The sequence below is a fragment of the Diabrotica undecimpunctata genome, chromosome 3 (assembly GCF_040954645.1).
Source record: "Diabrotica undecimpunctata isolate CICGRU chromosome 3, icDiaUnde3, whole genome shotgun sequence".
Classification (NCBI taxonomy): domain Eukaryota; kingdom Metazoa; phylum Arthropoda; class Insecta; order Coleoptera; family Chrysomelidae; genus Diabrotica; species Diabrotica undecimpunctata.
The window spans coordinates 91,287,454-91,313,538 of NC_092805.1; the positions used below are offsets into that span (position 1 = coordinate 91,287,454).

Here is a 26,085-nt window from a genome sequence, read left to right on the forward strand (position 1 = left end):
ATATATATATATATATATATATATATATATATATATATAGTATCTAAAATAATATAGATATGCTTCTATAAGCGCAGTTATGAAATATAATAGCATATGCACCGAAAAAACAGGTATAACCACGTAAGATATGAACAAAATTGCAGCAACTGAAATGGAGTTCATAAAAGAAGCTTCAAAGTAACAATATTGGATGATATTTGAAATGAAGGGATAAAAAGAAAAATGTAATTAGAATAAGATTTATTAAGTTACATCGAGGAAATTTTTAATTTTGTATAAATACTTTTGATGCTTACGGTTTGCTTTGTTACTTAGGTTTCTTGGTCAAAGTTTTCATTTATGTACTTATTTAAATAATAATCTATTAGTTGTAATTCGCGTTGCAGTTTTCTCCCTTTTCTGTCTACACATTTGTTTTGTCAATTTTCTTTTCATCTAATAGTTGCTTATTGTCTCTGTAGTATATTTTTTTTCTAAAGGTGCTTTATTTCTTTTAATTAACGCCGTCCTGCAATATTTATCAAACCAGACGTTTTTCTTCAGGGATTCAATCTCATCAAATCAAATTATTTCATGTGTCATTTAACTTCTAATTAAAGATTAAAATAGAATAAGGACAATTACTGGCTAATATAAATTAGCACTTATAAGACTAAATTTTAGATGAACACATGGATGTAACTCGGTACAAGATCTAAATGTGTGTGTGTGTGTGCGTGTGTGTGTGTGTGTGTGTGTGTGTGTGTGTGTGTTTTATTGGCACTGGTTTTAACAACCAACTGGCCAGTCAATTTGTTTTGAGCTCTCTCTTTACACAATGGCGTAGAAGACAACATTGTGTCTTTGGCTGAGCCAAAGTTTTTCTTTTGTCGAATAGAAAAAATTGACTAACATTTGATGTATGTAATTCTGTTGAATTAGCTACGTTATTGAAGTATACTCAGTAGTTCTTATAATACCGGAGATTTACAGGTATATGTAGAAAATAAAATTAAAATAACCCTTTCTTAATTTTGCTGACCTAGTTTAATAAATGACAATATCGATCTTCTATTGACAAAAAATATGTGGACCTATAAACAATTGAATAATTGCGATATAGCTGAATGGTAAATTCCAAGTAAAAATTACAATTTTTACCATCGATGAAATAAAGTTTAAAACGATGTAAGTCTAGAATATTTTTCGAATAGTGCGAATAGATATTGATGTATGTGTATGTATAGAAAACTAACAACACATGATGCTAAAAAACTTTTTGAAAAATTAAATCCATGCTTTCAGTTAAACATGTAAACAATGTTTTGTGTAATTTTGCGGTAAACTTATGTTTTATTTGCACAAATTTTTAGACTTTAGTTCATTTGCAGTATTAATAGCAATATTTAAATTAATAAGATAAGTTGTTTTGTTTCATTTTTTTTAATACACAATAAATATACATACACTCACAGACAAAAACAGTGCATATTTCATTTTTGGTGTCATTTTGTCTTGTTTGGACTTGGTCAAAGTAACGCCTGTACAAGATGTACAATGCTTAAAATGAAAAAAAAATTAGACTTCTTGAGACCAATATTAACTGTACAGCTGGTTCCTAAAAAAACTGATACGACTCTTAAAGCGTATTTTGTAGAAAATTAAGCAGTGTATTTTGAAGGATAAATACTTATTATTTATATACTGTCACTGTCACTGCCATATCTTAAAATTTGTCAGATAACTTCTGTTCAACCTCAAAAAAAAACAGGCTCCACATGCTCTCAAAGAACTAAAAGCAAGAATTGTAACGAAATTAGAAGATGGTTATTAATATTAATAAAAGTTGGGAGAGAACAAGAAACTCGCGAAAGAAAGCAAGGTCCTGGAAGACCAAAAATATCTACCGCTCATGAAGATCGTATGCTGTTGGAGAGATTAGAGGAGAACCCTTTTGAAGATGCGAAAACTGCAAGAATTATGTCACAGTTTCCGGGAAGAAAGACAACAACTTGGCGCAGAATTAAAGCATCGCGTCTTAGATACCGAACTACAGTAAAAAACAAGATCTTACACAACAGAAGCAATCAAGACTTATATTTGCTTTAAACTATCAGCTACAAAAGCAAGATTTTTGGGACAGGGTAATATTTACGGATGAGAAAACTTTTAAAAAGGACAAAATTGGGGTGTATAGACTAGATAATAATAGATTTTATCCTCTATTTTTTAATAGACATCGAGCAGCTGGTCATTTTAGAGTCAATGTATGAGGGTGGATTTCATCTAGAGGAATGGGAATGGTATGGCGTATTGATGGCAGGTTTGTTGGGCAGCCTTACCTGAATATTCTAGAAAACATCATGTTTCCCAGTGTAGAACAGTTCTATCCAAAAAATAATTTTATCCACCGACAAGATAATTGTCCTGTTCACACTGCAAATATTTACTAAGAGTTCTCTGAAGAAGACAATTTCATAGTTCCTTTCACGCAGATGGACCAAAGACTACATGCTGTTATCAATTCTGATGGAGATATTACAAAATATTAATTTTATTTTTACATACCTAAATTTAGTATAGTTTTGGTCTTCCAGACCCTCGCTTTCTTTCGAGAGTTTCTTGTTCCCTTCATTTTTTATTAATAGAAAAACTGTGGTTCTACTTACATTAAAATGTTTAGCTGTCTCTAATAGTGCCCAGTTATCTTTGAATTTGGTTAGAATTCTTGCTTTAATATATTGTTGAATTAAGTAGTTTAATAATAACAACCCTATTTTATCTAAAAACTATCATTTATATATTCATATATATTAAAATTTTAAGTTTAAAATGAAAAAATGGTAACAGAAAGTCTCATTTTGTTAGAATTTTTAATGGATAATGCAACTTTGGATCCCAACTAGCGATGATGATACTGATGAAAAAAGTGTAACATTCCAGTTTTTGGATAATGCTCCGCTCGATGTATGTGCAGCTGATTTTAATTCATGAAGAACCTATAAATCTAATTGTCTAAAATTTGCCAATATAAAAAGTGGAACGTCTTGCCTGTTGTCTGGGTCTTTTGAGAAAGCTAAAGCAGTTCTGAATAAATTTAACATTTTTGTAAAAATTTACACAAAGATGTCACCAGTATAACTAATTCGACTGAAGATGAGGAAACTATTCCCTGATGTCTACATCAGGATGTCCTGTTTCGGCAAGCTTATAATGATGCAATGCCAAATAATCCAAACGACAAGTTTGTATTATTTAAGGATAAAGAAAAAATTTTTTGTACAGATACAAGAAGGCTGGTAAAGGTTTAAAAACTAGCAAATGTACACTAAAATTAGATAAAACTGACAAAAAGAAAAGTAGTTTAGTCGTCAGTAGTTCTCTTGCGTAATTCTTGTAAGGCGAGCGTGACGGGGCAGGAGAAGAAATGCTAAGGTGGGTGGGCGAAACTGGACCCGGACTTTGCACACTTGGACCCATTTCCGCTGATCTTGAGGGCAATGGAGAAATTTACATTAACAGTGTTACAAATAATTTATTCAAACTCTTTCAGACAAGTCGCGCTCGGCAGCATCGAGAAAGGAAAAAAGCTAGTGAAAAAAACTAATGAAGAGGTCACGATGAAGGAGACGGCAAGCGTGTTCACACAGGTGGACTTTAAAGAGTTCTCCTCCGTAAAAATTAGGGTAGTAAGAGAGATAGAGATGATCACAAAGGTCTTGAACTCAGGGGAAAGAGATTTTGAAAAAATAAAGAAAATCATAGAAATCGAATGGGAAGAAGATCACTATACGGTGACCAAACCGGAAAGAGGGAATAAAGCAGCGGGCGGCTTGGTAGTGGTTATGGAACCTAGACTTTTCGGTAAGGGGGAAAGTTTCCACGACCTAATATAGAAAAAACCGGAACTGGGAATATGCACTGAAGAAATGCTAAGGTGGGTGGGCGAAACTGGACCCGGACTTTCCACACTTGGACCCATTTCCGCTCATCGACCTATCCTATACCATTTCCTATTCTTAAGTTGATCGCCCTTTGATGACTTTGGTTCTTGACATTCCACTTTGCTTCAATCTACCTTGGGTAGAAAACTTTCCTATCGTCTTCTCTTGGACAAAGATTAGAACCAGTAGAATACTTTCAACTCAATACTATGACCACAATTACACGGAAGGGCCAGAAGGAGGAGAACCAAGGAAGCCGTCAGACCATTTTTATGATCCCTGTGGAAAAAGGGGAGACGGAAATGGACAGGCACAAAAGACTAATGGAAATTCTGTCTAAATTGAGGGAAGACATAGAGATTATAGGGACCAGAGAGGCATCCCTACAGATGAGGCGCTACAGAGGTAGGAAGCTCCTTGAAGTCACCTTTAGAGGGATGGACCTCCACTTTGTGCTGAGGACGGGGACGCAGAAGGTGATCGGAAAATCTTACGCCGAGTTGCTGAAACAAATCAAGGGTAGCGTAGACACGAGGAAGGGGGGGAGACCTCATCCTCTAAGTAGCAGGGAAAGAACAGGCCGAGCATCTGAAGAAGGCTATTGTGGCCCGTACGGAGGGAAACTCGGTAAAGGACATTCGGGGTTATCAGGTCCAAGTGGACATATTTGGCATAGACGGAGATGTCACAAAGGAAGACATTCTGATGCAGGTCCGGAGATATACCGGTAGTAGGGGGCCCAATGACAAAGAAAGCACTGGAAAAAGAACATAGTAAAACAGGACCGAATATCCGACTTTCAAAAATTCCTTTACTTATTCTTAAGAAACTAACATCAAACAAAAAGGTAACTGTGGTATAGATGATCAAAACTGTGAACTGTGATGTTCAAAAGTAACGAAGCATCTAACAAGTTGACAAAAAGACCAAATACCTTTCGTACACTCCCAACCCTTTGGTGAACTAACCAAAATTCACGTAAAAAGGGAATTCCAATCTTGAGCGCACAATGAATTATGATCTCACTATCTTAATACGCCAGAATGAAGAAAAGCAAAAAATGATTGGTTAAAACCTTAAAGGATCTTCTGGTAAAGAGAAAAAAGGACATTAAAGTGTCACTGCCTTATGAGCTTCAATATACGGGCAAGTCAGGCAGTGAGAACAGTCGCCGGTGCGAAAAGAAACAGCAGGACAATCGGATTACATGGCACTGTTTTGCAAACAGTTTCAATTCCTAAGAAGCTAGTTACCATTGGATATAAGGAACAGGCTCCTAAAAGCTATTTAGTTTCGTTGCCAGAAGTATTGACATTCTAGGGTTCAACCAGATTTGGGTTATAAGATCATGTAATTCAAGGTCTAGGTAAATAGTCAATAAGATCTCACATAATCCACAATTTGTAATCTTTATCATTGTTATCATCATGGGCCTCGTCTTTCGCCTTCTGCTTAACTGGATTTTCCAGTTGGCAACACCGATCTTCTCAGCATCCCGTTTTACTTGGTCTATTCACCTCAGCTTTGGTCTACTCCGTTTTCTTATACTCACCGGTTACGCTGTTAGAATCTTTTTTATCATGTTCGATTCCGGGCTACATGACCTGCCCTGCAGACGGTTTCGCTTGATTATAGGGGTAATATCTTGTCCACCAACTAGGCCTCCATATTTTGTATTCACAGGTCGATCCAAATATTATTTTGCGTAGTATCTTTCTTTTAAAAATCGATAGAGAGGATTCATCTGTTTTGGATAGGATCCATGTCTCTTATTCATATGTGATAACGGGAACTGTCAGTGTTCTATACAGACTTATATATGATACACCTGTTTGTAATTATGATTCGCCTTTTTATTTCCCCTAATTTGATGTTATTGGGGTTAATCTCATTAACAGCTTTAAAGTTTTGGAAATTGACAATTAGATCTGTGTCAACATTCCCAGCTCTTGTCGCCATGAATTTAGTTTTATTTTGATTTATATGTAATATTATTCGTTCTGCTGCTGCTACTAGCTTAGTTAGGTTTTCAGTGGTTCTTAAGGTTATTGTTATAATGTCCACGTCGTCAGCATATGCTAGAATTTGGACTGATCTATTAAATAATATAGTTTCCCTGCTATCTATATCTGCCTCTCGTACGACTTTTTCTAGGGCTATGTGTGTAACCCCCTATGTATTTCAAATGGGGTTAACGAGTCGTTCTGAATTTTTACTGCTAATAGCATCTTGGCCATTGTCACTTTTATTATGCATATGAAGTTTTTTTGGAATTCCAAACTCATTCATAGCGTTTTAAAGACTTGGTCTTATGACACTGTCATGTGCAGCTCTAAAATCGACAAAAAGATAGTACATTTTGTAATCTATTCCTCCTGCTAGGTTTAAAAATAGTTTAGGGTAGTTAATTTAGTAAGGACGATTTTCCAATCTCCAAGAAAGCAAACTATTATCAAGTGTGGAAGCGTGACATATTTTTTAAACTGACAGCAAATTGCCACAAAATATTCGAAAAATTATGCCAAGACGAGACGTATTTGGACATAAATAATAAGAATTACATGCGTATTTTCAATATAAATACAGAAAAATAATTGCCTTATTTTTATAGCAACCTATATTATCTACATTAATAAAAACTAAAACTAGTAATATTGTCCTGCTATGTTAAAAATAGATTTATCATTTATCATGTTTCTGCTAATTATAGAGACCGTGCATTAAATCCATAGAGGTTTTTAACCCCGCTGTGATAATCCATGTCATCTCGATAAGATTAATGGCACTGTTTCTGGGCGCATATTAAATCGTGATCAAATTTTACACCTGACTGTTAAGCAAAATGCCCCTCGTTGTCTGACGTAGACGCATTAGCGTTGATTGAATTGAGGAATGGAACTCAGTTTAGGAAGCAATCAAAAGTGCATCTGGCGCTTACAACCAGCTGCGTCGTCGGTTGTATACAGGGCATTATTTATTGCCCTACTTTCGATGTGCTCGCTAGCAACCACTGCGGAAGACAATAAGTGACAGATGTCTCGTGTTACAACACAAACAAGCAACAGATAAAACATCTGATACATAAGAAGCTACGATTTTTGCGACAGTGGATGATATATTGGTATTTGTTTTTGAAATAAAGTAGACCAAAATACAATAGTAATAGATTAAGTAGAAAAGGGAATAAATATTGTGTTATAAAAGCTCCAGGAAGTCGCACTTCGATAAAACGAACAAAAGCAAAAAATAACTAAATTGTTTGTTAAACGAGTTGTTTAAACAATAGACTTGAGATATAACTTAACAATAATTAGGTTAGGCACACTCTAATTTTAACAGGTAAGTACTCAACAAAAGTCAATTTGGATTTTAGGATGCAAAAACCAAGCAATAGTGATTATTCCACCACCTAGAAAGAAACTGTATGCAAAGTTACCAAAAAATCGAAATAATCCCCAATTCGCTACCATTTTTTTTAATCGTGGAAAAACACATAAACGGTGGATTTTTATTTTAAAATTGTAATGTTTAGTTAAACATCTAATTTTTCTGTTATACTTCTCAAATTTAAAACGTGATCGACATTTTTTAAATAGGACATCGCATATTTAATTAAAGAAAATAACAGTTCCTTCAAGGAAAAATTCAAAGGGATAGGGTTTAGCTATCCTTTTCTAATTACTTTATGTAATATTCAAGGAAATCTGTAAAAATTGTTGATTTCGCAATTCCGTACGAACGCCACCTAGGCGCAGTCATACCCCTACTAAGAAAAACCGGCTGGCAAATGATTATGGGTCCCTGATCGCCTAGAAGAGGACGGATTCATCGAAGGTGAGGGCACAGTATATTACTTAGAAAGAATTCTTTTTAAGCAATATACTGTGGTGAGGGTGCTTCGACCGAAAACGGTACCTGCAGAAGAAGAAGATGACCACCGTAAGCTGCTGTGCTTTATTTTGTGTATAAACATTAACAAACCTTTTATTTCCTTGTGTATAAACAATTACAAACTTTTTATGGACCTTGCTGAACTGAAACACACTTAGAGACTTGCTTTTATAATCTTTTATGAAAGTTTTTTTGTGCAAATGTAATATTTTTATAAACAAGAATACGATTACAGTATTTGAAATTTATGTGTTTTATTACTATCTAACCTTCCTCCACCGAAGAAGTACTGGACGATAGCTTGATGCCGGCATTCTCTTTACGAGAGTGGATAATGCGAATAAACTGAGAAAATACAACTTGGAAATAATAATAAATAAATAGTTAAATGGATTATAAATAAATAAATAAATAAGTAGAAGATAAATCGAAAATATGGATATAAAATATAAAAATAGAAACAAAATAGATATAAGTATAAAAATGGTATAGATAAAATGGAATGGATTTTAATAATAACAGATGGATGACTTGATGTCAGATCCTCCCACGTTGGATCTGGACGAGAATATGATGAATTCTCCCGACGATGATAAAAACTTTAGAAGCACCCTCGGATAAAAGAAGGATATTCTAATAAAAATCCCGATCTCTCACACGATTATTTCCATTTAAGTGTAAAATGACAACAAGACAAAACAGACAGGTCTGTCAGCTGTCATCAAATATACAAGAATAAATAATGAATCTGGAGATTTTGTAGACCACGAAAACAGTAATAATGAACACAAAACATAACATAACTTTGAAAACATTTCTACGTAATATGATAGCATACAATTGGCAACTTGTGTACAGTCATCAGAAATATCTTTATTAAGTTTTGTTTAGTTGCCGTGAGCGCTATTTAAAGGCTGTAGGATAAACGTGGGCGGTAGTATATAATCCACGGATTTATAGGCTCTTGTTATCCGATTTTCGCGAGAAATCAATCCGTATTGTATATGCTTTTTGCTCTATGATAGATTGTTGAGTGACTTTGCTCGATTTGCAATTGAGTCCCATTCCATTCTATTTTTTAACTTTTCCTTGCAATTTACCATTTTCTAATTTTCCTTCAAGTTCAGAATATTCATATTTTTAACACCCTGATCAATATTCATCCCTGACCTGACCTCACCTGCATATTGGTCTTCTTCATCTAGGTTTCGAAATTTTTGGTTTCTGTTTTAATATATTCTTTATGAGAAAAAATGTATCATGTTCCTAACATTAGGATTTTGAGAAAGTTCTGAGTGTTATAAGATGTAATAATGTCACATTAAATGTGTACTTTGATTTGAGAAAAATTTATCTCTTTTAGTGATAGTTCCGATGATCATATTATCAAGCTATGATTTATTATATAATGTATTATATATGTATTATATGCATACAGACCACAAATCAATACTCGCAATTATAAGAAGAAAACTGAATTAAGACAGAAGACAGAATATAACACTTTACTGCGCTGACCAAAGACAACACAATCTATACAAGGAACAAATAGACACTTAGAGGAATTTAAAAACAATAGCTGCCACTCAGAATAAGACAATCTACCTATATTTAGAATTACCCAAGTTGGATTCTTTTTGAAATATATAGTGATTTACAGAAATCAGTGCATGTTCAAAACGATCCTCATAATAGGTCCCAACTGAGTTGGATCCTGCCTCAAAATTCGATATTGGGATTACGGTATACCGTAGGGAATCCGGCGAGAAAATCGGATAAAGTGAAAATACGAGAAAAGGGTCGTAGCAAGATTATGAATTATAGAATTAATAATTTTGTTTTTTGTCGATTGTATAAACAAATAATGTGTATACGTGTGTGGTGTGTATGTGTGCGTGTGTGTACGCGTGCGTACGTGCGTGTTCTATTATTTATTAAACTATCTTTTTTGGTTCTTGTAAAATTAATAACAATTAAACACTGCTTTCATTGCGAAAGCCAAAAGATTTGCTACATTTACACGTAATGATTAGAATTAATACAGTTATGAGATAAACAAGATCCGGAAATTTTGGATTATTTCAGCGCCAATTGCATCTTTGACCATGTTTCGTGTAACTAGTATCGATGCACATTCGCCCAGGAGGAACGACGGCTTTACGTATCTTGAGAAGCACAGCAACAACTCGATCATTTTTAGAAATGAAAATGTCGTTGTTAGTATCGAGGATCGGACTTGTTCGCTCTGGCTTAGAATACCAGTAGCTTAGCCTCCAAGCTACGATCGCTCCTAAAAACGAGAGATTTAAAGAGAATTTTGTTTTAATCTTAAGTTGATTCCTTGATTAAACCTACCCTGCGACCAACAGAACTCTAAGTATTATTGAAATTAATTTTCTGTTATGTAGGCAAAACAAAGGGTGATTAGTCGGAACTAAAAAAGGAAACAACGTGATATCAAGACATAGGTTGGGAAAAAAACCAACAAAAACCATTCAAATAACGACCAGCAAAATTCTGTAGGGGAAATACAATATATCCTGAAAAAATGTATGTTAAAACTATTAAATTTTTGTAAAAAAATAATAACCAAATCAACAAATTGGTCGTATGGAAACAACCTCTTCTTCCTCCTATCTATAAGGAATCTTTAAGAATTTCTGCTTGTTCAAATGCCTATTGATACTTCTATGGAAGAATGTCATTTCATATTTTCTTTAGAGTCCAAGATATTAGATTTATTCTTTGTCCAGCTTTCTTCGACTCCATCACTTTCTAGGATGCATACGTTTTTGCTTCTTTCTGTTATCCTCTTTTTTTTATAGATATCTTATTGAATTATCCTACAGGCTTTCAACTTTTATCTTTGTGATATATTCTACTTTTTTATTTTTATCATTCGGATTTTGCACAGTACAATTTATTATCGCTTCCAGTTTCTGCTGATGTCAGTACCCATACATCTAAGACTTGATGTGGCGTAACTTTTTGTTCGACAAAATATAGTCATAGATTTTTGTCTTCTGCTATTTTAAAAAGTTTATATTTGTATTGTTCTGTGTGAGAGAAAGAAGTATTGTCAATACATATTTTATTGGTGCTGTCAAATGAACTCCGTTTTTACTTTTGATATTTTCGTTATATCGTTGTTTTATCCCTTCTATTATGTCATCGCCAGCACTGGCATTAAAATCACCAATCATAATCATCAAATATGCATTAAGTGGGGTATCTTTAACGTACTTCGGAGCTGTATGTAGTTCTTCATTCAGGTGTATATATTGCTATAACATTTATAATTTAATTTTGACGCTAATTATATAGGCATGTATTTATTAATGCCACTTCTTCTTTCATCATCACGAAATAAACCCATAGTAAATAAAAAACGGAATGTGGCACCCTGGGAGTGACCGAGGAGGGGAAGCATAGCTTAAAGCCAGTATCTCACAAAACGTGGAACGGCGCTCTTCGCTGGTGCACGTTTTCTTCTTTTTCTTTTAGTACCCTATCCAATTATCGAATGTTGGCGATCATATTGGCAATAATACCTTTGTTTACGGCAACTCGAAACAGATTAGCAGATGTATCTTGATACCACTCCCGGAGATTTCTGAGCCAGTATGTTCTTCTTCGGCCTGGGCTTTTTCTTCCGGCCTGGACGTCTTCTTCCGACGATCTTGCACTGTATTATGAGGTGTAGAAGGTTATTTTTATTCGGTGTAACACTATTTTATTTGCTATTCGATCAACCCAACTTATCCGCATTAATCGGCGGTAAATCCACATCTCAAAGGCCTTAAGTTTTTTCATTAATGTTGCTGTAAAAGTTCAGCTCTCCATGCCTTACAGCAATATGGAATATGTAGTATTGATCTGATTTTAAGGTTTAATGTAATATCTCTATTAATCAGAATTTTCTTTAGTTTATGAAAGGCAGCTCTGGCTTTTTCAATGCGAATTCTGTTCACGTCGGAAAAGAGAAATAGAAAATGTGTACCAGTGAAAAGAAAAGAGAACACGGTTCGAATCATATGTTAGTGTGAAATTAATAAATATTTACTTTTTAATGACATCCCAATGAAGCGTGTCTCCTAAAGATCGAGGGTTTGGTCCACCAGTGTTGCCAGTAAAAATTTTGCTTATATGCTTATTAATTTATACAATGATAAAAATTCCAACACAACTTCGTTAGACCACTCCATAGTAAAATTACCACTACTCTAACCGTACCTGTCCATCGTCACGTTGGAAAGGTTGAAGGGGTAAGTACTAAGTTGAAGGGGTGCTATATATCAGCTTCCAACTTCTTGTAAACCGTGTTGATTTACCGACCAACAACGGGCCAAAAGGCGCTTATTGCCCTATCAGGACTATAGGGATCGTAAACGAGATATATTGGTAAAAACGGTATTCCATGTTGCGTTGGTTCTCGTCTTTTTCTATTATGTATTTTCTATTTCTTTTTGCCCATGAAAAACACCGCTCCACGTTCTGTCAGATCGCGGCTTTATCATATACGCACGGAGCAATAAAATATATATATATATATATATATATATATATATATATATATATATATATACATGGCCTTCTATACACACTGATAGTTGCTTTGATAAAGTCCTCGTAGACATACCGTCTCAGGACTTGCAACTTAATGTAGAGTCATATGTCGCCATGTTACCAATCCAACGGTAACTTTAACATCTTAACTGTAAATTAGACATAATGTAAACTAAATTTCATTTAATAATTTTTAAAGGGTTTTTACCCACGTATTTAGTGGCCACAACTATGTATTAACTAGACACTGATGATGGAATACTTATTCCGAAAACGTTTTGTCAATTCAACATAGCCCAACTGGGTTTTTTATATACCTTTTTATAAAAGATTTTATTCAAAATTTATGATTTCTACCACTGCTTTTCTACGTCTCTCCTTATATTTTTCTTCCTCTTCCTGTCTACGCTTCTCCTTTTTCTCTTCCTCTTCTTTTCTATGTTTCTTCTTTTTCCCTTCTATTTTTAAAAACGCGCGAACTTATCTATTTCTTTATCAAATCTAGTAGATCGTGTATTAACCATCAACAATTATTTAGTATGTCTTTAATTCCACCGTGGTCATCAATATTACACTTTTTTCTTCAAAGAACTGTTTCTATATGGAATAAATCTCAAGGAACTGGCAGTAACACTATTTTGCGTAATTAATTAATATACAGTATACATTAATAAACTAATTTATAAATTAAAACAAATAACTATAATAGAGTATGTACATAACAGAGTGAATAACTACAGAGGTGATAATAATGACGACGTTAAAAAATAAAAATTGGTTGTAAAAGATTACATATATCTATAAAGTTTGGAATAAAAATTAACATAACATAGGACAGATACACTATTTAAGTTTAAAAATTTTTTTACTGGCGGTTTTCTGTTTTTTTAATATATACAAGAAAATCATAGAGTCCATAGTTTGCATCTTTCTCATTTAAATAAAAAACATGTAGGAAAATATTCCTGTTCCATTTTTAATCTTGTCTTCAATGAAAGAATCAAATAAAAATTACTGCCTACCGAGAGAGTTCCATCTTGTACTCTCGAGCAAAAAATTAAATGGCAAAAATAGGTATTGGAGTCAACTATACGATCCCAAATGAAGGCTGATAACATATTCATAAGGTATTCAAAAATGAAATTCCTAAGGAAGGTTTTGTACGATCGAGTGCAAATAGAACGCGAGGTATAATACGATTCTAAAATTCAACTACTATTGACACGTATTGAAAGATATGTATACGCAGAAATCCAGAGAATATACGAATGTTAGGAGAACGAATATTGAGAAGCTTCGTAATAAAATGACACGTATAAGCAAAATGTTATACACAATTATTGTACACGCCATAAAAACTTTTTTTAAAAGTTCAATAAGTATATATCAATATTGCATAAAAGCAATACTGATATACTGCAATAAAAGTTAGCCCAAAATTCCTTGGCATCTTATTACTATACAGGGTGATTTTTTGGGAGTTATAATTTTACATCTTGATATAATTGATATCTGAAAATTTAGGATATGCTCAATTATTCTAAAATATTTGGAGCCTCCTACCACTTACGGTTATAGGGGAGTTGACCAAACCTTCCTTATTTTAAATATAACGCCCTGTAATTCTTTAGAATTCTCTCAACATAAGAGTATGGCACCTTGTATCAAGCTTTTACAAGACATGACTAATTTTATTTTGAAAGTGTCTCTGATTTGACACATGTATTATATAAATAATAAAATTGCAAACATTTTGTTTAGTACATTTTTTTTTAATATTGTCTATTTTAATTAACCTAATTAATTAATTAACTCATCTTAAACGAATTACTTTTTATATTACGACGTTTTAAAAAGAACTTTAATTGTTATTAAGTTTTGTTAAGTACTTCCGATACCTAAATTTAACAGTAGTTATTGAGATATTTAGCTTTAAATGTTTGTATTATAATTTTGATAACTATTGTATTCGCTGTGTGTAAGTACTTGGATGGGATACCAGAAACGATCGTGCGCGTGCTGCGGTGAAATCTTGCAACTTTGTTAGCATATTTCATAAGTAGTTATTAAAGAAAATGGGATTTCGCAAATGCTGTGTTATAAATTGTAAAAATACAACAAAAAATAGTAAATTCAACTTCTATCGGTTTCCAACTTTAAACTTGTAGATTCTTTAAGAGAATCTACAAGCTAGGTGAAAGTCAAATTCCCCCAACCAGTTCGGATTCACAAATGCTGTTGGTAATAAAGAGGCTTTGTTCTCAGTACAAGTCTTATTCCAGAGATGCAGAGACGTCAACTGTATACGACGTATACGTATGTCTGGTTGATTACGAGAAAGCGCTTGATCGAGTACAGCACGCCAAGATGAAGCAAATACTAAAAGAAACAGGAATTAACAACCAAGATCTGAAAATAATTAGAAATATTTACGGGAATCAGATCAGCAAATCTCAGAGTAAAGCAAGGCTGCATTTTGTCTCCTCTAATCTTCAATCTGTACTCTGAAAGAATATTTATCGAAGCTTTGTACGAAAGTGAAATGGTTACTCTACTAAATGGTTACCGGTTAAACAACATCAGATATGCAGATGACACCATAGTATTTGCGGACAACTTAGAAGACCTACAAGTTCTTATGAACAAAATCACGTATTACAGTCAACAATATGGACTCAATATAAACGTTAAGAAGACAAAGCTTATGATAATTAGCAAGTAAAGGATAACAGAAGTCAACTCTACGTCAACCAATCCCCTGTAGAAAGAGTGACGCACTACAACTACCTCGGCACCATAATAAATGAAGAATTGACCAACAATCAGGAGATTAGAGCACGCATCGGAGAAGCTAGATCCACCTTCAATCGGATGGGGGCCTTTTTCAAGAGTCACAACCTCTCTCTTGATAGAAAAGTAAGAATGCTGCGATGCTACGTCTTCTCTGTCCTTTTTTATGGTGTTGAATCGTGGACCTTGAATGAAGATATGTGCAGAAAACTGGAAGCATTTGAAATGTGGCTATATCGGAGAATGCTTAAGATTCCGTGGACTGACCGAGTCACAAATGAGGAGGTCCTCAGAAGAATGAATAAGAACCGAGAGGTACTGACCACCATCAAATCTCGAAAGTTACAGTTCTTTGGGCATATTATGCAAAATGAATCCAGATATGCTCTCCTTCAAGCCATCCTGCAAGGAAAAATATTTGGAAAACGAGGTCCAGGAAGAAGAAGAACATCTTGGTTAAAGAATCTCAGAATCTGGTTCAATACAACATCTGTGCAGCTTTTCCGCGCTGCTACAGATAAGCTAAAGATTGCCATGATGATCGCCAACCCAAATTCTGCATTCTTACGACTGATTTCGTAATATGTTTGACGTGAACAATTAAAGTTCACTTTAAAATGTAAATTTCAATAATATAAAGTTCACTTTAAAGTGTAAATTTCAATAATAATCATGATGGTTCAAATTTGTTTACAATGTTTTTTTTTTCAAATTTTTTTCAAAAAAATGCTAAATATTTCTTCAAGTTCGCATTACGCCACCCAAAAGTTGACAGGAATAGAATTAATTATTTAAACCAATGTGATGTATGTTTCTTTGAATCATACCTTTGGTCACCTTGTCTTAATCCGTTTTTGCAACGAAAGGCAACAACTGGAATTTCCAAGCTGGAATAGTATTTGGGATTCCACCATAGTATGGATCAGCTTCTATCTATCTACTTTCATAGACTGCTTTGAAGTCGAAGAATGTATGGTCAGAATAGACGTCAAATTCGAAGGTTTTCTGAAGAATTAACAATTTGTCTCACTGTGAAAATTTGATCAGTTGTTGATTTATTAGGTCAAAAGCCGCACTATATGTTTGGCGTAGGGAAGCATTCCGCTGTATAGTACATTTGATAATATTTTGTATGTCATGTTAAAGAGGGTAATATCTCTATAATTGTATACCAACATGTCCCCCTTCTTGTTTAGTGGGCATAGTATACCTAATTGCCAGTACGCCGGTGTTTTCATCTTTTAGTCAGATTTCATTTATTAAATTATGCATTTGTTTTAACTGTGTGTCACCTCCGTTTTTAAAGAGTTCAACAGGGAAATTATCCGTCCCAGGAGCTCTGCTATTATTTAATTTTGTAATGACGTCTCTCATTTTTTGCTATGTGGGAAACGGCTCTTGAGCAATTTCAATTGTTTCCAGCATCGGGACGATGCTCTATCGGATTTTCTTCATTTTTCCGTGTACAAGAATTTAACAGTTTTTCAAAATTTGCAATATCTGTAGGCGGTTACTCAAGATTAGAAACATACTTGGAAACGATACGCACTCCATACAAAAAGGACAATTATCACAGTAATGACTGATCATAATGGTTTGAAAATAACCTCTTTTTAACATTTATTCACAAGCGATGTATTTAATATTTAACATAGAAGATAAATGCACCAATAGTCGACACTACACCATTATATATTATAGTCTATACACCAAAATTCAAATTCAACAAATAAGGGCCCAGTTATACGAGCGCCAATAACGTCACGTTAGTGTCGGCCAACTGGACAATGGCACTACCATGGAGTAAATGGAGTGAACGACATTGCCGTTCGTATTCAGTGTTTTATTGTTAGATCCTAAAATAAGTCTAAGCGTAAGTCAAAATATGACAGCTATGAGAAGAAATATTTCAGGAAAATATTAATGGTTGAAGTTGAGAGTTATCTTATCGATAATAATGCTTTTATTGACATCTAAACAGATGAACAACGTGTATTCAACTCAGATGAAACAGTATTTTTCTGAATCCAAAACCAGGAAAAGTTTTGGAAGAAAAAGAATGCAAAATAGTATACACGTCTACGGGGAATGATGAAAAATTTAATCTTATAGTTTTATTGACCGCAAATACTAAAGGAAAAATAGTGCCCCCTATGGTCGTTTATAGATATAATAGAATTCTCTAAATAATAGCAGAGACATTTTCTTCAGAATGGACTGTAGGTTAAACTGATAACGGTTGGATGGCACATGGCTTAAAGTTGACTTGAAAAAACTGAAGGTAATAAAAGCGACCGTCTATTTTGTAACGTTCCAGGATAATAAACAACACTTTGTTTTTAGGAGACACAGTCAGTGGAAAAAAATCAAGAAGAACCTACAGAAGAAATAATTCCAGAAGTAGAGGAAATGAAACAGGCAGAGATAATGGAACATTAAGAAAATAATTAAACCACTATAACCGAATGAAAATAAAACATCTGAAGAAAGAGTGGAAATACCAGCTACAGAAGAGCAAAAACAATTAGATGTATTTATATCAAACACAGAGAAGGATGACACTTTTTCTTCCTATTTTGTCCTTTTTTGTCTGTGTCAACCAACGTTTTCATGTTTATCTAGCTAGTAAAGTACTTACTTATCATTAATTTAATTATTAAAATACAGCTTACCGAAATTTTTTGACATTTTTAAAACACATTTTAACTGTTTTTAATGTGTCGACAATTGGTGCAATTGTGTCAGGTAATGGAACATTGTGATTTTTGGGTGTCAACCTTTGGTGCAATTACATTCTCTAAGAAAAAAAAAACGAATGAATCATATGAAGAATATAAAAGAATAAGAACTGAAACTCATCAAATGGTAAGAAAACCAAAAACAGACTACTGGGAAACATTCACAAAATGACTAGAGATGGATTTCTATGGACAACAGAAACAAGTATGGCGCTTCGTAAGACAACAAAGAAGCGAAATGAAAGAACTAGTTGAAATAGAACATATACAAGAGGATACATGGGTGGCCTTCCTGACAGAAATGTTTAAATGACAAAACGAAGAACCTTTACCAGAAACGCCAAATATAATAACTGAGGAGAAGACCGAAATCTCCCAAAACGATGTGAAAGAAGGAATAAACAAATTAAAAAACAGAAAGTCACCAGGAGAAGATCAAATACCAAATGAACTTTTAAAATATGGAGGTGATCATCTTGTACAACTGCAACTTCTTATTAATAAAATAATCACCACGAACAGAATACCAGATGAATGGAGGAGAGCGATCATGGTGATGTTCTTCAAAAAAGGAGATAAGAAAGACCCCAATAATTATCGAGCAATAAATCTATTTAATCATCATCATCATCCAGCCTCAAGAGTCCACTGCTGAACATAGGCCTCTTCCTCATGTTTCCAACCCCGTCTATCTTGCGCCGCTCTCATCCAGTTTTTATCGAGTCTTCTTAAATCGTCAGTCCATCTTGTAGGTGGTCGACCGACGCTTCTCTTGTCTTCCCTTGGCCTCCATTCCAATAACCTCTTTGTCCATCGCCCATCTGTCATTCTAACTATGTGTCCTGTCCATCTCCATTTTAGTCTGGCTATCTTCTCGATGATGTCAGTCACTCCGGTTCTTCTCCTGATGTCTTTGTTGGTTATTCTGTCTCGCAGAGTTATTCCTAACATGGACCGCTCCATTCTTCTCTGCGTGACTCTCAGTTTGGTAGCTGCTGCTTTTGTTAAGGTAAGTGTTTCTGCTCCGTACGTCAAGACTGGGAGGACGCACTGATCAAATACCTTTCTCTTTAGGCATGTGGGCAGCTCACTTTTAAAAGTTTCTCTCAGTTTTCCAAATGCTGCCCACCCAAGGCCGATTCTTCTCTTCAGTTCATGAGTCTGGTTATCCCTGCCAATCATAATTTCATGTCCCAGGTATTTATATCTATCTACGAGTTCTATTTCTTTTCCACCAATACTGATGTTCTGGTTGGGTACCAAAACGAACGAATATCTCTGCAAGAGGAACAGCAAGGATTTCGGACAGGAAGATCATGCACGGATGCAGTTTTTGTAATAAGACAAATAAAAGAAAAGTCGCCTGAATACAACAAACCAGCATATATGTGTCTGATAGATTTGAAGAAAGCGTTTGATAGAGTGAGAATTCGGGACGCGATACATTTATTATATGAAAAGGGAATATCACTGGATTTAGTAAAAACCATTGAGAATATATATAAAGATAACATAGCTATGGTAAGATGTAAAGGAAAACTATCGCAACCTATCAAATATGAAACTGGCATTAGACAATGAGATTCGCTGAGCCCATTAATATTTAATCTGATAGTGAATAAAATCATAAAGAAAGTTAAAAAAAGAAGAGAATATAGAATGGGAGAAAAGGAAATAAGGATAATATGCTACGTCGACGACGCCATAATAACAGCCGAAAATGAAGATGACCTACAAAGATTAATTAAAGAATTCGAAGAATTCGAGCGAATACGGCGCTCATATACAACATGGAGATCTCAACAGAGAAAACTAAAGCGATAGTGATATCAACGGAACCGAGAAGATGTAAACTAGTCGTAAGTAACAAAATAATAGAACAAGTGATGGAAACTGAATACTTGGGAATAAAACTGTCAAGCTACGGAAAAGTGGAAGAAGTACAAAAAAAGTGAACATGGCAAACAGAGCAGCAGGATGTCTCAACAACACAATCTGGAGAAACAAATACCTCACAACGGAAACGAAAACCAGGATATATAAATCAACAATAAGACCGATAATGACGTACACAGCGGAAACAAGATCAAATACGGCGAAAACACAAAGACTACTGGAAACAACAGAAATGAAAGTCTTACAAAAAATAACAAACCAAACTCTAAGAGACAGAGTAAGAAGTGAGGAAATACGAGCGAGATGTGGTATAGACGAAATAAACGCGTGGACCAAAAGAAGAAAAGTGGAATGGAATCAACACATCGAAAGAATAACAGAAAATAGAATAGTACGAATAGCAAGAGACAAATCGCCAAATGGAAGAAGATCATTGTTCAGACAACGTCAATTGAGGCTAAAAACCGAAGTAAAACAGGCATTTTGCCTATTTATAAAGTAGGAAGAAGAAGAAAAAGAAGAAGAAAAAAAGTAAAAATTTTATCTTTTACAAAATTAAAGTGTTTTATATAAATACATAACGCTATAATTTATAACAAGAAGCGCCCTAGAAATATTTGGAAGTGTTTATTATTTTTACATTGTATTGAATTAATATTACTAAAAAGCAAAAAGTAACCCTTATATATATTTTCGTGATGTATTAGCCAATAACTACTACACAAATTGACTTTTAATTGGCGTTAGGAAATGATTGAAAGCCATTTATTTTCCTTCATGAAAACTGCACATCTAAAACTCGTTACGTGAGATCACGTTTTTATGTTTACCTTAAGTGTTATTGTTCTAAGAATCTCAAGAAACTTTCCTTGGCATTTCAACATTAAAAACCTTGGTAAAAGTTTTAATGATACTTACGAAGATTAAATCGTCGGTTACTTAATAATATACCACTTGACAATCTATGAGAGTTACGTAACTGTAGCTGATAATTACAATCTGATTAAAACAAACTGCATTTTGATGGAAACTATTTCAAGGAAGGTAAAGGAATACCCAAATAAAATAAACTACTTTGTAGTACCTTTTTACAAATTAAATAACTATTATACAGTGTCTATCAGCAAAATGGAATAAATTCAATTACAAATAAATATTCGAAATATTACAAATCGGAATTAATAGAAGTTTCTACTAACGTTATTCAACATCTCAGGCGTGACCTACCCAATCGCAAGTGTTATTCGTCTTCTTAAGTCAGCTAAGTTGAGGGTTTTAGTTTAATATACAGATATAACCTCATAAAAAAAAAATCTGATAACGTCATATAACCCCATAAGGTTGAGGTACTGCCGGATATTGATTTGGTAATGCGGCCATTTTAAATCTTGCTGAAAACATATTGTATTAACTGCAAATTGTTGGTTTGCTGGATCATGAGATAAGTCTTGTATGGGTTAGAGGCTTGGACATTAAAGAAAGATGTTTCGGACAGATTAGAAGTCTTCGAGTTAAGGGCCTACCGAAGGATATTAAGAATAAGTTGGGTGGATAGAGTCACGAATGTCGAGATGTTGAGAAGAATGGGAAAAGATAAAGAGGTTTTAAATACAATTAAAGTCAGAAAACTGCAATATCTGGGACATGTCATGAGGGGCGAGCGTTATAACTTTTTGCAATTAATAATGCAAGGAAGAATACAGGGTAGAAGGAGTCGCGGAAGAAGACGCATCTCCTGGTTAAACAATTTGAGAGCTTGGTTTACCTGCACTTCTGCTGACTTCTTTAGAGCAGTGGTATCGAAAGTGCGAATTGCCATGATGGTTGCCAACCTTCTGAAGGGAGATGGCACATGAAGAAGAAGAGATAAGTCTTTTAAAGATTATTTTGCTATAGTGCTAAATAATTATCGCCATTCAAATTGCTATCAACAGAAAAGTACTTATAATATGATTTCCAACAATTCGATTCATAAAATTAATCTCTATAAATTAAGATATGCCATAAAAATCAGTCAATGTTTTTCGAAGGTCTCCAATCTCAGCAAACTAAGGGGCTTCCCAACTCCTTAAAAATGGTAAATGATCTGGAGGAAAAAAGAAAGAAAAACTCAGAATGAGATATTGAAAGCAAACAGTTGAGTGAACTTTTCAATGATGCCGAGCTTGGATCCGCTATATACATTATGAGAAATATTATATCCCTTGAAGACTTCGTACAGAGGAAATAAAATATTTGGATCGGGAACGTCAGAGTGGCTTTTCCATATGATGAACAGTTTTGTGCCCAAATTATACATACATCTAAAGCATGGAGGCAAGCCAAAGTGTTGCCTTGCTTAAACCTTCCCAATGATCCCGAAAACTATCGACTTTACCTTTGTCACCTGTTCAAATAGTTTAAATGCATGATGAGTCTCACATAACACATCAAAGACGTATTGAAGAATTGTATGACATCGCAGAATGCAGTAACCTCACTGGTGTCATATTCTTAATCTCTACCAATGTAAAAAATAGCAAAGGAAGAACACAAAAGAATGGTCTCTTGAACGCCCTTTTGACAACTGTTTCCCCAGATTACCCTTGATGGTACCTTTAATTTAAAGAATATTGTTTGAAATTAAAGGCTAACTAAAAACCAGAAAGAATATTCTCTGTGCACATCTAAACTAAAAGTAGAACGCACATACTTCCACACTTAGATCATCGGTGTTTGCACCCTGCGTTTCGGCTGCAGAATATGCGGCACCAGCATGGGAAGCATCAGTGCGTACTAGACAAAAATAATATAATTATTACTATATGCATACAAAAAGTATCATTAGTGGATGTTTGAGACCTACATCCATCACTATTTTAAATGAAGAACGTCCAATCACCTGTGAGTCGGAGTGTTTAGTTTAGGTGTAAAACCTACATGGAGATATGGTGAATATTATCTGCTGATTCAGTTACTCAGTATGAATGTGGCGCGTTGCAAGATCCAGCTCATCTACTTATCTATTTCCTGTTGCAAAAATCGTGCACAGAGCTAGACCTTTCGCATGCAGATGACACCGACATCCAGATCGCCCTTTTTGAGTGGAAAAGATTTGATTTGTCAGAACTGGTGATGTAAAAAAAAGTAATTTCACTGATTTATTAAGGAAAAATTAAATAAGGAACGTCTTAAATTTGTTAGGTTGATTGGTTCACGTTGTAAGGATAAAAGGCTTTAAATTTTACAATAGCATACGTGTTCAAATGGCAAATGCTGCAAGTATAATTAAGAGTCGTCTTTACTACGCCGCGCCACGACGAAGATTGATATGTGGTAGTGTTATTTTGCCGAAACGTATATACAAATACACACGAACTGTATGGGGCCATAGTAGATGACAACAATTAATGTGCGTCACCAAACCTGGGGAATAGATTGCATTGCTTACCTGCACATCAGACGATCACTGAGCACTTACATGTTACATCGAGGAAATCATAACTTAAGATTATGGTCAGCACAACAATATGGATATTGGAGCTTACAAGAATGGAGTGTGTTATTCACAGATAAGGCTAGGTATTGTGTCTAACTGGATTCAAGAAGAATTGTTTGGAGAGGAGCTAGTTGACAAAAGGGACTCAAATATTCACAGGGTGTTCGCTCATATCTGGTATATGATGTGGGCTAGAATAATTTTCCATCATTAAACTGTTCCAATTTTGTAGAAGGCTCTTTGGCAGTATCAATATATTAACGGTATCTTAGAATCCCGTGTCTCTCAATTTAGGGCTGCGGCAACCCCTAATTTACGTTACATGCAGGATAATGCCAGGACACATACTGCGGCAATAGCAAGTAATTGGTTTGGTAATGGGGATATTATCCTTCTGCTAATAGTCAGCACAGTCGTCTGACCTCAATTCTATCGAGCGTGTATATCATATGCTTCAAAGACTTATCGCTGCTCATCAATTTAATTTTAACTAGTGCGAGATAGCGTTAAGCTATAATACATGTTACTGGATGCATCACATTATATTTTTTGTTTAGATTTGCATGTTTTAGATTCATTTTTATACAACGAATTTCAATCGAACTTTAACTACTTTTTGATTATTTCCACAAACAGCAAAAATTTTACACTGAATTTAATTATTGATTGATCAGGCATTATAATTAAGTAGATTTTTAGAATATTATTAAAATTGATGCATATACAAGAATGAAATTGTGTTTCTTGAAAATTTTTTGTGTATTTAATCTGAAAATAAAGTTAATACACTACTTAGGCGATTACTATTAAACGAACCTGTTAACAAATATGTAGGTTTTTGTTTTCATAAAGATATATACTAATCCAGGAAGACACCATCTGGTAGGTATAATTTCGTTAGTTTTGTAGCACTTAAACAACATCCTTGCTGATATTTTGATCACCATTTTACAATATTTTATGTTTTTTGTTCTGTTTAACTATAATCACCATTGTTGTGATCTATTTTTATATTGATTTTCATGGTTTGTATTCACTAGTTGTTCTAAATTGCATTGATTAGCCAAATCAACATATTTTTTTGACAAAAATTGATATTGGTATGATAAGAAAGAAACTTGGGACTTCGCTACTAACCTGCAAACGAGATAACCGTGTGCAAATCGGCTCCAATATTAAACTTGAAAATTCGGGTAATATCGAGTTGTTTTGCCACAAGGTGTATTTTAAAAACTACTAATTGTACGGTAATAACGAAATATTAAAAACTTGAAAGTAATCGTTAGTAAACAATTACAAACAAGATCAGTTTATAAGTTTAAACAGCATTACAAGCTCAGAGCGGGAGAAGCGGTGAGGAGTGCGGTGCTGGAAACTGTTAATAAAGAGATTAATTATTAATGATAGGTAATTGATATTAAAACAATGCATAATATGCGTATATTGAGTTCTGACAACAGGTAAAATCTTTTTTAGAACAAGGTAGGTGATTTATTGTCTCAATTAATTATTAGAATAACAAATTGCCATGCCTACGAAGAAAAATCTAATGATATATGAAAGTGAGGAATCCGCTGAAGATGGTAAAAGAAAAAGGTGGACAAATGAGGACGAAGGTGGGGATCCTTTTAAAATGTAAGAAAATGTCTAGATTCCCAATTAAAAAGGGATGTAGCAATAGTGAAAATGGGACACCCTTAAGGATAAACAACTTATGAAGAATAAAAATAAATTAAGATAAAGCAATATTTCATAGAGAGTGACCTAACACCTAACACAATCTTCTAACACTAGAAAAAGGAAAAAGAGACTAATGACGACAAAGTACAACGACAAGGAAAGTCTAATGGTAAAAAATGCATGAAATAGGATTTTGATTATACAATGGAATGTTAGTAAAACCTTAACCCTAGAGAAGTACAATATAGACATTACAGCTATCCAAGAAACCAAACAAAAGTAAATTTTTCGCACAGAGATTAACAACTACATATTCTTCAACAGTGGAGACAATGAAAGACTATTTGGGGTAGGGTTTTTCGTTAAAAAGAAAATTGCATAACTAGTGGTGAACTCTGCGCCAATAACAAGCAGATTATGTCAGTTAAGAATGAAGGGAAAGTATAGAAAAGCAATATTTATAAATATACATGCCACAACAAAAGATTATTCTGAGTTTATTAAAGAATATTATTATGAACAACAGACTTACAGACTTACAGAGCTTACAGACTAATAAACGGCGGAGCCTAAATAACTAAAAGCAAATATAGAGACAGCAATCTAAACAACAGATTGATTGAATTTGCTTTTGAAAATAATATGCGTAATATGAGCACATATTTTGATCATAAAGAGATTCATAAAGGTACTTGGAACTCACCAGACGATCAAATAATTATTAATCAGATAGACCATATAAGTATTAATTGAAGCGAAACATATAAAGGCCATTAAAGCCAGTATAAGTTATAGAGGAGCGGATGCACAATAAGACCACTTCCTGGTAAATACCTACATATTAGAAGGAATAGCTAGTAGGTGAAACGATATCGTTGTATACTATTGCAGAACGAAGAAATTAGAAACAAATTCCAAGAACAAGTAGAACAGGCAGTAGCACAAGACATAGACAGTAGGTGAAAACGACTCAAAAAAACGATTCAACAAGCAGCCGAGTTAGCACTACCAAAATCCTCGCAAAGAAGACAAACCTATTGGTATGGTAATCATTGTAAGAGAGCGATTAAGGAGAGGAATAGAGTCAGAATCGATAGCATAAGGAAGAATAATTTGAACA

At 34.1% G+C, this 26,085-nt stretch overlaps 1 protein-coding gene across 2 annotated transcripts in view; it reads right to left on the bottom strand.

Annotated features, from left to right (window-relative positions):
* The window catches only part of Trim9 (E3 ubiquitin-protein ligase Trim9), a 396,351-nt gene that overhangs the window by 302,332 nt on the left and 67,934 nt on the right, over positions 1-26,085 (bottom strand). The window lies entirely within an intron of this gene.